Source organism: Macaca fascicularis, chromosome 13 (genome assembly GCF_037993035.2).
Source record: "Macaca fascicularis isolate 582-1 chromosome 13, T2T-MFA8v1.1".
Taxonomy (NCBI): Eukaryota; Metazoa; Chordata; class Mammalia; order Primates; family Cercopithecidae; genus Macaca; species Macaca fascicularis.
The window spans coordinates 104410112-104423284 of NC_088387.1; the positions used below are offsets into that span (position 1 = coordinate 104410112).

The 13173-nt window shown below is 42.8% G+C and overlaps 1 long non-coding RNA gene across 1 annotated transcript; it reads left to right on the top strand.

The window, feature by feature from the left end:
* The first annotated feature begins 2094 nt into the window (after positions 1-2094).
* LOC141408375 (uncharacterized) lies at positions 2095-11520 on the top strand. Its single transcript, XR_012422655.1, has 2 exons — positions 2095-2444; positions 9844-11520. It is a non-coding gene; the product is annotated as an uncharacterized lncRNA (long non-coding RNA).
* The last annotated feature ends 1653 nt before the right edge of the window (positions 11521-13173 follow it).

The window sequence follows — 13173 nt, forward strand, 5'->3', positions numbered from 1 at the left end:
AAGTTATCATTCTGGCCACGCCAAAGGGTAGGAGCAGAGCAGCGTCACTGCGTTCCTCTCCCTCTGCCTTCCCTCCCAGTCCTCTTGCTTGCTGGGGTTGGCTGGGGCAGGTCTGCAAGACCCCTGCTGGGCAGGTGTCCATGCAGCGAACCACACTCACCTTCCTGCAATGTCCTGTGTTCATCTCCTGGAGCCTCCTACTTCTGGGATTGTGGTGGGCACCTTTCCTCTGCTGAGCCATTCTGCCCTCTCACTTACACATGTCCCTAGTGATCCCTATTGAGCAAAGGAAAAGCCCCACTCAACGCAATAGCTAACCCAATAAAGCTGGTGAGATGGGCCTTGTCCCTGCCACTGAGCCACACTGCTAAGTGGAGGAAAATGTGACCTCCTTCTGGCCTGAGAATATCATTTGCCTTCTGCAAATAGGACCAGCTAATGTTATCAAGGAGGGCTTAGGGCAGGTTTTATTTCAGTAGGGGGCCTTTTCAGGGACCGGGACTAAAACAGGATCCCCTGAGCTCAGAAGCTGGGCACCAGTGGCTTCCCGAACGCCTCCCAAAAGCCATTAGAGGGCAACAGGCTCCCCTGTGTGGCCATCGTCTGCTATTGCATCTGCACAAAATGGCAGCGTCCGAAAATTAAAATGACTCATAATCCCACACGCAGAAATAATCCTGTTACCATTCTGTTGTATTTACTTCCAGGAGGCTTTTCATGAGCACAGTAAGTATGTGAGCCTACATCCCTCTTTGTCCACTTCACTGCCCAAGACAACTCAATTTTGCCACTCAGCCACTTTTAAAATATAGAGTAAATACTGCACAAAACAGTGAAATCATTGCTGGAATACTGAGAAACGGTCATTATTTTGCACTCAGTAGTTTCTCTTTCTCCTCTCCCTCTCACATGTACACACAATTTTTAGGGAATCTTTATTCTTCCAGGTAGGAGTTGGGGGTAGGAGGAGAGCAGGGAGTTTCTTACATGCCCTCCTCAGTGCGTGCCCCAAATTTGCCAGGTGCTTTTTACATGAGAACCTTGTGACGTAGAAACCTGCTAAGCCAGGCACAGTGGCTCACACCTGTAATCCCAGCAGTTTGGGAGGCTGAGGCAAATGGATTGCTTGAGCCCAGGAGTTCCAGACCAGCCTGGGTAACACAGTGAGACCCCTGTCTCTACACAAAATACAAAAAAAAATTAGACAGTCTTGGTGGCATATGCCTGTAGTCCCAGACACCTGGAAGGCTGAGGAGGGAGGATCACCTGAGCCTGGGAGTTCGAGTCTGCAGTGAGCCATGATAGCACCACTGCACTCCAGCCTGGGTGACAGAATGAGACCCTGTTTCAAAAGAAGAGAGAAAGGAAAAACAGACAAAGAAAGAAAAAGTAGGAAAGAAAGAAAGAAAGAAAGAAAGAAAGAAAGAAAGAAAGAAAGAAAGAAAGAAAGAAAGAAAGAAAGAAAGAAAGAAAGAAAGAAAGAAAGAAAAGAAAGAAAGAAAGAGAAAGAAAGAAAGAGGGAAGGAAGGAAGGAAGGAAGGAAGGAAGGAAGGAAGGAAAGAAGGAAAAGAAAGAAGAAAGGAAGAGAAAAAAAGAAGGAAGGTAGTTGCTACTTTACAGATAAATAACCTCAGTTCAGAAGAATGAAATGACTTTCCAAGGTCACACAGCTAATGGTGTTAAGACCAAGAATTAAGCACAGTCTTTGATGACCCCAAAGCCCTGTTATCTCCGAGAGACTAGACCTGCAAGCTAGAGCTCCCTCCCACCCCTGGAAATAGTGTCATCAACTGACATCAGCTGGGACAGTTTCCAAAGTTATTTTTGATCAATTTTACACATTCAGTCAGAATGGCTCCAGCTCACCCTCAGTTGTCTCCAGATGGGTACTCACATTGCCCTCTAAGAAGTCACTCCTGGGGCCCCAATAAATGCTCCTCAGTTGGTGAAGGATGTTCTAGATCCTGGAAATTCTCCCTGTAGTTGTACTTTAGCATCTGTAACAAGAGATATGATGCTGTGCTGCCAGGAAGTCCCAAGCTGAAAGAAGATACCCCTCTGTGCCTCCAGCAGTCACCAACCCTGGCTCCAGCCAGACCCTCCCAGGTCTCTGCAAAAGCTGCAGCTCAGCGACCACAGCCCTTGTAGGAGGAAGATTTCTTTAACAAAAAAAGCATGGAGCACCCAGCCTAGCGTGGCCCTCAGAGATCATCCAGGCCAACACAGAAGCCCAGCCCAGAGAGGAGAGCGCTCAGCGGGCTACAGACAGAGGCAGCTCTGCAACGCTCATGGTGGCTTCTTAAGAGCGTTTCTGGTACGTGAAATGGAGGAAGAGCAAACCTTCCAGCGTTTGGCCCATCACTGGCAGCAAATGAAAAACCAGGCTCTGTGACACATTAATCATGGAGCCAGGCTGCTCCCTCCTCATCATTGGCAGGCCTGTGGTAAGTACCCATTAGCCACGAGCTGCTCCATGAGCCTTCCCTTCTCACAGGGAACCCAACCAGGATTGGCGGCTGAGAATGAATGAATGAATGAATGAATGAATGAATGAATAAAGTGAGTTCCAATCAGCGTGAATTTCCTGAATGCCCCTCATGCTGGGACTGGGGGCTGGAGTTACCATATGTGTAAGACACCAGTTTGCGGACCCCAAGCAGGCAAGGCATTCTCTGTTTTATTCACTCATACAACGCTAGTTGTATTTACAGTCCCTTGTAATTAGCAGGTTCTCTTTTAAAGTTTTTAAATAAATAACATATTCCTGCTATGGAAAAATTCCCATTCTAGTAAGAGAGAGATGATTTAATGTACACAAATATATTCAGATTTACTCATTCCCTAGCTGATTTTTAGTCCTGGCCAAACATTTTACAGGCCTTTTGCTGTTACCATTTAATTTGCATAGCTGATAAAAAGTGGTTAAAAAACATATTTTAATTGGAAAGATATACATATATGTATATATACGTATATTCTTACCCATCCTAAGTTTTTCTTTTCTGCTTAGCAAAACCAGTAGAGTTGCCAAATTGAACAAATAAAAATACAAGATGTCAGTTCAATTTGAATTCCAGATAAACAATGGGTATATCTTAGTGTGTATATTCCAAATATTGCATATATTCCAAAGATTGCAATACTCCAAGGATTATCTGAAATTCAAATGGAAGTGGGCAGCCTTATTTCACCAGGCAACTGTTCTTTGGGACTCTTCTTGAATGTTGTGGAACATTCTGAGTGGGCTGGAAAGGGAAGCATTCAAAAGTAATCAGCAGATGGTCAGGGCCTCCTTGCAGGGCAGCTGTCCTGAATCCTGCTTTGCTGCCGGGTAAAGGAGGAGAAGCAGCTGTAATAGATTCTCCTGATGATCACACATCCTATTGAGGCCAGTTCCATGCCTCTAGGCCAAGCAGAAAGCGGAGCTTCTCTGCAGAGATAAAAGGCAGAGAAGTTTGTTGCTGTGCCATGGCTCTGCATCGTGCTGTGACGTAGGTAATTATGTGTGGCTCTTACTATAGGCCTGGAGCTGAGCAGACCACAGGGCCTCAAGGGTTCTGGCATCTTAGACAATAGAGGTCAGGGGATTAGTCAGTGTCTCTGTATCTCTATGCACCTGCCTCCCTGTCTTTCTCCCTGTCTCTATCTCTGTGCACCCACCTCTCTCTCCCTCTCTCTCTCTTTCTGGATGTTTGGTGAACTTCTCATACCTCTCAAAGCACGAAGGAAAACAATATCCATGTATAGTCTTGAGAGTACAGTTTGCTCTTTTATCAGATTAATTATTGTAGGAGCTTTTGGCTTTCAGACATGGGGACCCTACTGCAGGTTGGTAAGGTTTTTCTTGCCCACCTGGCAAGGAGGAGCTAGGAAAAGTGGCACCCAGAGCCTCACTGCTTCCTTCTCTTTGCTTCTGCACACACAGATGCAGACTTTATGATCCTTGAATGTGTGGGGAGCCTCATGTAAATGAGCCTAAGAGACAAGTATGTCTTTTCACATGTCAGAGACAAGTATCTTGAATTTTATGTAGTTGGTGAGTACCACAGATTTTGCAGGTACAGCCTTAAACTGCTCTCAGTTCTCATGGGGTGTTGTGGTCACATGATCTCTTCTTAGTCTGGGTCACATCCAAGGATTCTATCTTTTGTAGGGAGAGCTCCAAAGGGCCTCACGATTCCCAGAAATCTTTGGTACCTTCTGCCTTTCATAGCATTAACACAGCACCATATGCCATCTGAAGAGTATTATTTTGCTGGGACCTAGAACTCTGGCTATGGCGTAATTGGTGAATTTCACATTTGGGTGGATGTGTGTATCTAAAGAATTGACTACCATGAAGAAACAGCTGTTTAGGGGTGACTAATGCTCCAAGAAGTCACCATGCATTTTCTAGAAACCACAAATGATTATGGAGAGAGCTTTGGACTGAGGCTTAACGTCATATCATCTCTGCTCCTCACTAGCTGTGTGCCCTTGAAGGACACTTAGCTTTTTTGACCCTCAGTTTCCCCACAAGCTGGGGACAATGCCGTGTATTTTGCAGAGGGCAGTGAGATGCATAGATGAAATGATAGTTGTCAAGTGCCCACCGTACATAATACCATGTAGCACCTGCCACATAGTATTATAGTAACTTAATTTTTGATAAACAACAGTTGAGCACCTTTGGGGTGCCAGGCACTTCCTGGAGGTTTAGGGGCATGGGTCAATGAGATGGGCTACCAAAATTTCCACTTTTATTAAAAATAACCTGCAACCCCAAAAAAGGGGTCGAGCATGCAGGCTCTGGGTCAGTTGCCCGGGTTTTCACCCTGGCTGCAGCTCTTCTCAGCTGTGTGAACTTAAAAGTTTTTTCCTCCTCTGTAAAGTGGGGGCTGGTGGATTAGCACCTGGAGGCTAAACAGGAAGAAGGGCATTTGGTAAGGAGCTGTCTGGGGCTCTTTCAGATCAGTTTGCTCAGGAAGAAAGACAGATGAGGCCCTGGCTGCCCAGTGTGGCTACACCATCCTCTCTGACCACTGGGGAAATGTAGGCTCCAGGCATCTCTCCTCAGCTGCTACACCTATATACAGGTGAGTGTCCCATGCCCTCTGAATAGGACTTGTTTGGTTGTGTTAAAAGAAAAACTTCAGCCGAATTAAATATGAAGGAGTTTAATTGAACAATGAACAGTTCGCGAATCGGGCAGCCCCCAGAATCACAGCAGATTCAGAGGAACTCCAGTGCAGCCATGTGGTGGAAGAAGATTTGTAGACAAAAAAAAGGAAGTGACATACAGAAATCAGAAATGAGGTACAGAAACAACTTGGGTGGGTTACAGCCCAGTGTTTGCTTTATTTGAACACAGTTTGAACACAACAGTTGTATTTATGAGTGGTTGAAGTATGGCTGCTGGGACTAGCCGAGACACAGCCACTGATACACACATTCCCAAGTTAGGTTTTCAATCTTGTCTACCTATTAAGTTGGGTTGCAGTTTGTCCACAAGAACTCTAATACAGAAGTACACAGTCCTGGCCAGGCTCAGTGGCTCACACCTGTAATCCCAGCACTCTGGGAGGCTAAGGCGGGCGGATTATGAGGTCAGGAGTTCGAGACCAGCCTGACCAACATGGTGAAACCCCCGTCTCTATTAAAATATAAAAATTAGCCAGGCTTGGTGACACACACCTGTAATCCCAGCTACTCAGGAGGCTGAGGCAGGAGAATTGCTTGAACCCAGGAGCCGGAGGTTGCAGTGAGCTCAGATTGCGCCACTGCACTCCAGCCTGGGTGACAGAGCGAGAGTCCAGCTCAAAAAAAAAAAAAAAAAGTACACAGTCTTTCACAGGCCATATTTAGTTTGCTTTAACAGTTGGTACACAGTCTGCCTTAAAAGAAGTGATAAGCTTGGAGTTTTGGATCTTCTCTGGGTTACTGATTATATTAAGAATCTTACTCTTGGCTTCCTCAAGCACTTAGGAAAAGAAAAAAGGCTGAGCTGAACACAAAAGCATCTCTCTTAAGGCTGGAGTTAAACCCCTATCCGAGGGATTCTCTGCAACAAGTCCAATCCCATGGCTCATGAGGGGTGAGGTTGTATTCTCTTGTACTGCATCTTAGTAACAAATGTCACTTATTATAAGTGCACCATGGCATGGAAAATCAACTTGTTGGGGGCAGTGGTCCTCTTCACAATAGTATTCATGGAGAAGTGATCTATGTGGCTGGGTTTGAATAAATGAAGTTAGTTTTATTGTATGAATACTGACATTTGGCATCTACCCAAGGATTTCCAAGCTAATTTGTTGCTTTTATTTTGCTGAGATGTGCTGGCCCCTTCCAGAAGTCCCAAAGTCCCCATCAGTTTTAAGGCCTAGAAAGTAAGTTACTGTCAAAACACCCAAATGTGGCTTCACAAGGGAGTCCCTAGAAAGAGTGGAATTTGGAGCTTATATAAGCAGGTTAAGGCCATATGGTAAGGTTGGTTTTGTTTCATGTGTTCAAGTTGTGCTTGTTTTGCATCAGGTGCTGTCTTGGGTGCTGGCAGTGAGCAGCTTGTGTTCACAGGCTGCCTCTCATGTGGAGAGGGAAAAGCATTGCATACACTGAGACCATGTGACACAGAGCTCACCAAATTTGGTTCAGTTCAAACTTCCCACATGAGCTGTAGGTTCTCATGTGGGAAACAAGTATCCCATTCTGATAAGGTCAGGATTCTCTTTCCCACAGAGAGATGTGGACTGTACCGTAATTGCGCAACTTGATGTTGCCATGGATCCTGCCAGAGCTGACGTTGCTTCTTATCAGAAAAGCGTAGGCTGCCCCTACACCTCATGGTTTTCCAGAGAGATCGTGTGAGACAAATTACATGGAAGTAAGAGGAAGTCTCGCCCCGGCCCAGTAAAGGAGGCACCATGGTGCTCTGTGTCAGAAAGTGATCCAAGCTTATTGTGGCTCTTGCTATTTCTACCCATTTCCTTTTGCCATCCAAAGGAGTCAATTACCTTCATAGATCCATAAACTAGTTATGTTGTGATATCAATGTCCCTGTCAACCTTTTAACTATTCTCACATTAGTCCATTTCAGTAATAGAGAACTTTTAAGTTTTCCAACAAGTAGATGACTTGTTAAACCAAGCATGAAGTGCTCAGGGAGGTTGTGAAAGTCAATAAGACTTATCTTCAAGGTACTTGGGCTAGTGGGAGAACTTTAGGTATGTATTTACCTGTAAGTTTTTCTAGTGTTTAGCAGTTTTTCTAAGTATAAAATTCAGCAATGGGCCTGTCTGTCTCCTTGAGCTCTTCATTTCCCATTGGAGTTCTACACTGTTATCCTCATGTGGCCAGTATGACCCTCAGTCCCAGCAAATAGAGGAAGTAATAAGAGCTACCATCTACTGAGCCTTTAATATGTGCCCCACACTGTAAGAACATCACAGGCATGAACCCAATCTCCCAATAGCCCTGTGAGGTGTTTTCCCCTTTTTACAAATGAGGGAACTGAGCTTAGGAGCTAAGTAAATAAATCGTATACAGAAAGTAGTAGAAGTAGGATTCAAGGCAACATCCTTCAGAGAGGACAAGTCCTTATCTTTAAACCTAATATTCTGCAGATGCTAGAGAAAAGCATGGACATGTGGCTTCACTACCCTCAATTCTTACAAGAGATAATTATTGTTATGTATGTGGGCCAGTAAAAAAAATTATAGAAGCAAGAAGTCAGCTCACAATTTATAAAGTTGAAGTAAATGCATTGTAGTTTCATGTTTTCTCTTAATTCTGCACAAAACTAGCTAAAAATCTTTTAAATCAGTTACCAGAGGCAATACCTGGGTTAATACAAGCACTCAAAAGCTATGTAGAGTAGCTGTCTCTGAGTCACTTTTTTCTACTCTCATTGGCTTAGCCAATGCTTCCACTGGATCAAGAAAGACTAGCTACCTCTTACTGGGTGCCAGCTCTCTGCTAGTTAGCTTATGCAGTCTATCCTCATTGGCTTAACCAATGCTTCCACTGGATTAAGAAAGACTAGCTACCTCTTACTGCATGCCAGCTCTCTGCTAGTTAGCTTATGCAGTCTATCCTCTTAAATGAATTCAAGGTACTCTAGAATTACCCTTGGCCTTCTTTGTAGGAGTTATGATGTTGAAGATGCAGCTCAGTCACCTATTAGACGATAGCTTCTAGGTAACTGAGTGTATATAGAAATGAGATCATAACCACACTGATTTGAAGTTAAAAGAAGATTAAATCTACCAAGACTAGGGAGCCTAAAGTGTTTGTAAATTTATAGGGTTAAGCAAATCTTCTTTCCAAAAATCTCTGTTAAGAAGGAAGTTCCATTAATCCCCATGGACCTGCTTCAGGACAAGCCAGAAGATCGCGCGACAGCCTTCTCTGAGGCAAGTGTGTAGTAGGAAAGTCCAGGAGATTCTTCAATTGAGCCTCTGAATCTCACCTTTAACTAGGATGGGAACTTGAGGTCCCATTAAAAAGCATGGTCAGATGGAGTTTGAAACTTCTCACTGTGAAGTTTCAAGTGTCCTCACACCTATGATTTTTGGCTCAGGTGACTTCAGGGGTGGTTTCCATCTGGCAGATGGTCTTTTATACACCAGTCATGTGTGTATGATGCTGGTGCAGGATGCCCACAGGGCTGGCTACAGAATCAACATGACTGACACAAGGATCCTCCTGAGAGCTGGCTTTAAATTCGTTTTGAAGTATATCTCTGTAGTAGTTAAATTATACTTACCAGTATACACTTAAAACAGATTGCCAAGATTCCAATCATTTGTGATTCCTGTCAGATTCAAGGTATTATTTTTACTGCTGTAAGATCAAGTACTTTCTACAAGTAGTGCAGTATGATTCTGATGGTGGACACAGCTATCTTGCCCTGTGGGTAAGAGACATGGAGTTGAATTTTGGTAGCACTTACTTGAGAATATCTGGCTTTTTAACTTGTTGTACAAGGTGGGAACTATTTCTGCATTAGGGCTCTTATCTGGAATCAACAGATCCCCAGTTCTAATCCGGTAAACAAAAGTTCTTCATGTAGAAAATTGAAAATTCCAGGGTTAGAGTTGACACAAGGCATGGCTAGATTGGTTTCTCCTTCATCTTTATTCTCAGAAAGACCCGCTCTGTTGTGGCAAAGATAAACCTAGAACAGTTTGAGTCCATCTTTATTGCTAAAGATTTTGGGGGAAATGCTTCAGTCCCAGTGGTCGAAGCAAAAGTCCCCAATGGATCCCTTTCTAGCCCAGCCTCTATCACTTAACCATCCTTGAAACAACCATTATGGCCAAGTCTACCTTTCCAACTCCCATGGCGGGGTCTATAGCCTATTATATCCCCGGCAAGTACAGCAGGGAAGGGGTAATTCAGAGTGGAAGACGACAGAAGTAGGAAACAGATGCCCACCCAGATACCCAAGTAAATAGGGTGAAAAATATAAATGGAAGGCGTTTCACAAACTAGGGCTCCCCTCTCCTGTCTTCCTCTCATGGTTCCCCTCCATGTGTCTTCCATGCTGACTGATCTGTCACCTTGCCTCTGCTGCATTTACTCCTATCTGTCAGAGTTTCCATCCCTTTCTATCCTTAACATGATAAAATACAAGGTACTTTACCAACTCTATTTTTGGTAGTCCAGTAGTTTCCTAAGTTTTTCCTTCAAGGCCTGGTCAATGTCCCTACTTATTCTAGGAAACAGTTCAGGTTGTAGCTTTCTCATTGTGTCATAACCACATAAATGAGTTAGGACCTCATTTTTCTAGTTGTTTTAGTCTGTCTCTCAAATAATCCTCCTTCCCAATGTCCATATCCTATTGCTTGACACATTTTTTTTTTCCAGGCGGGAGTGCAGTGATGCAATTATTGTTCACCACAGCCTCAACCTCCTGGGCTCAAGTGATCATCCTACCTCAACCTCTCATGTAGCTGGGACCACAGGCCTGTGCCACCACGCCTGGATAATTTTTTTTTATTTTATATTTTTTGTAGAGATGAGGTCTCACTTTGTTGTCCAGGCTGATCTTGAACTCCTGGGCTCAAGTAATCCTCCCACTTCAGCCTCCCTATGTACTGGGATTACAGGCTTGAGCCACTGTGCTCAGCCCCATTCTTCTTTCTACAACAACCAAATTATATTAACTGAAGTCTAATGTTTGTGTACAAAAAGTAGGGTATAATGTATCTTTAAGATGGCATGTATTACTCCATGGACACCATTACTTGGACCATCCCCAAGAATATCAGCCCCCTTCTCATTGGGGCTGGCCACTTCAAGGACGTCTCTGAAGAGATGGGAGTAAGTCTTCACAAACTGTCCACAGCTGACATTGTTTCTAGGCACTATGAATTGAGGAGTGATGGCAACACAATTTTCATCAAGATTCCTCTTGGTGCAGAAGGTGGTTATTACAAGGATGGTAACTTAATTGAAACTTAAAGATAGATATCAACCTATATATAGAAACATGTAGGTGAGATATAGATGGACTCCCATGTGCTGGTACACCATCTAACATGGCCTGCCATAGCACAATTATCAGTGGAATACCTACCTTTCGTGGACTACTTGTCCAAGAAAGTATAGTTATTGGTAGCATGAGACTTCATTACAACATGGACCCCGAGTATAGGATTTGAGATTCTAATCACCAAAATATGACTGTTCAGCAGCTTTCTAAAAGGAATTAGGTGTTTGTAGCACCACAGAAGAAAAACTTGGGTATTTCCTTGCATTATTATAGAAGTTAAGGACGTAAAGGAAACTTGGAATTTGTACAAAGTTGATAACTTGGTGGCAATTAACACTAGTGTCCTTTTCCATGTTACTGACGAGTTTATCACCAATTTCAAGTCACTGCCTTGTGTGGTAGAAATTGAGATTCTCATAAAGAACTGTGCCTTAGCATTGCAGTTATCTTGTCTCCACTGTTTCCTTTTAGACTCATGTGGGAGACAGGCATGATGGAGCCACCAATAGTATTCACTTGCTTCTGGGACATCAGTGGGAGGACGACAGCTGGGGAGTAACAAAGCACACCATGACCAGCTTCCTTAGACTTAGCTTCTATTTCTCTGATTTACTTCAATTATATCTAATCTTTCTTACTTTCTATTAAGTCCAATAATGAGTTTTCATTTCTAGAACTCTTTGGCTTTTTCATATATGCCTCTTCTCATTTGATAATGCTTTAGACTTAGGTTTGATACTATTTATATAGCTTTCTGAGATTACTGACTTTGTAAATTCTTACAGTTCTAGTTGAAATTTCAATCCTATTTACTGATTTACACTCAAAGATTTCTTTGTATGTTTTGTTACTTTGTATTTTGAACTTGAGTAGAGGTTTGCACGTAGTCTGTGTGGCCTGGTTTGAAAAATGTGTTTCCATAGAAGCTTTGTTTTTCTGCAAGGTACCCCAGGTTATTCATAACTGGAGGACGTTCTTCTTGAAAATGCGTTTGGTTTTCTACATTACACTGATTGAGAAACCTAAAACCTTAAATTAAATTGTGAGGGCAGGCTTAGTGTTATAAATTCTCAGGGGAAACTATCCTCTTACTTTCCAGTCATGAGACCACGATTGTAGATGGAGAAACTTATCTTTTCTTACTGCTATGTGGGAGCAAAAGGTTTCTAGGTTACCCTTTCAGTGAGAATATAATACCTAGAGTATCTAGACTTCCTGCAAGGGTCCTATTTTTAATTCAAGCCTCTTACAGACTTGAGATGCTTCCGTCACTCTACAGGTACTAAAATACAAGTCCTTGGCTACTGGGATTGACACCATCTCTAACCCCCATTAGCATTCGAGCAGCTGCAGTGTCAGATCATCATTTATTGTTCCAGGTTTGGCTATTTCTTTCATGGTCTAAGATTTCCTTTATGGCCTTTGCAATCTCAACCTTGATCTTAAGTGTATTTATTATATCGTAACATTTCTAGTTGTCATGCAGTGGCCATTTTCATGTTTCTCTGTTCACAATATTTCTGGACCTGAGTCTCTTCACCTATCTAAATGTCTGCAAGTCCAGTGGCTCTGTGGTAGTCACTGCAATGAAGCTGAAAGGACTGTCAGGCCTGGATCCACAGGAATTCACTTTATGGGACAAACCTGCAGTTGTTACTAAAACAAGTGCAATATTTGTGTTCAGTGTGAATACCTGTAGAAAGGTAAGATTATTTTTTTACCACACCTATGTGTCTTGTCCATTTCCAGTGGGAACGATGCTATGTTCACAATTGTCTTCACTGAACTAGTTTGAAAATGAGATTTTAACCGATGAAAATGATGTCCTTTACTTCCAACCTGGAGCAACTGATCCTATGTGCCAGTAAGATGGTGTGAAGGGAAGGGAGGATCAAAGCAGAAAAGGGCTTTCTCTAGAAAGCTTTAATTTTTGGTCCTGCTTGTTAGGCAGGAGACTTAAATATTTCCCTCCTTTTCTTCCCCACCTGGAGTTTGTAGAAGGCAGCAGAAGTGGGTGGAAGTGGGGAAACTCCATTATAAGCTTTGCAGCTGGTGATGCCTGATGATTCAAGAACTGTTGTGTCTTTTCTAAGGGGATGCTGTTGTATTTTCCTTCTGGAAAGATGTGCCTGCCAGTATCTTCTCCATGATACAGTCACATTTCATTACCAACCAAAGAAGAACCGGGCACCCAGTGTTGAGCCAGGACTTGGTCTTATCGCCCTGACCATGAAGTTTTCCAAAAATAGATTCTTCTTGGCAGTATGGGAAGGCAATTCAGTTCAAGGCAACAATAACAAAATAAGTCAGCCTCATATAACACTTCCTATCACTCCTACTTGTGTCTATTGTCTCATTTATTCCTCAACTACCTTAAGAGACAAGCAAGAACCATGGTAGTTTCATCAATTAGAAAACTGAGGCTCAGTTCAATGAATATTACAACAAGGTAAAAGGCAAATATCCTACCTGAACAGATCTTATGAGTGAAAACTTATTAATATCAAGTAGATATTAGTAATTGATACATAAAACTCACCAAAAAAACCAGACTTTTTATATATTAAAAAGCCTATCACTAGAAACTGGAAATACAAATTAAAATGAGTTATTTCTTATCAAATTAAAATATTTGGTAATGTCTATTTTATGTCAGCTAGTGTGTGGTAAACAGCTGTCACATTGCTGATAGTGAAAAAATT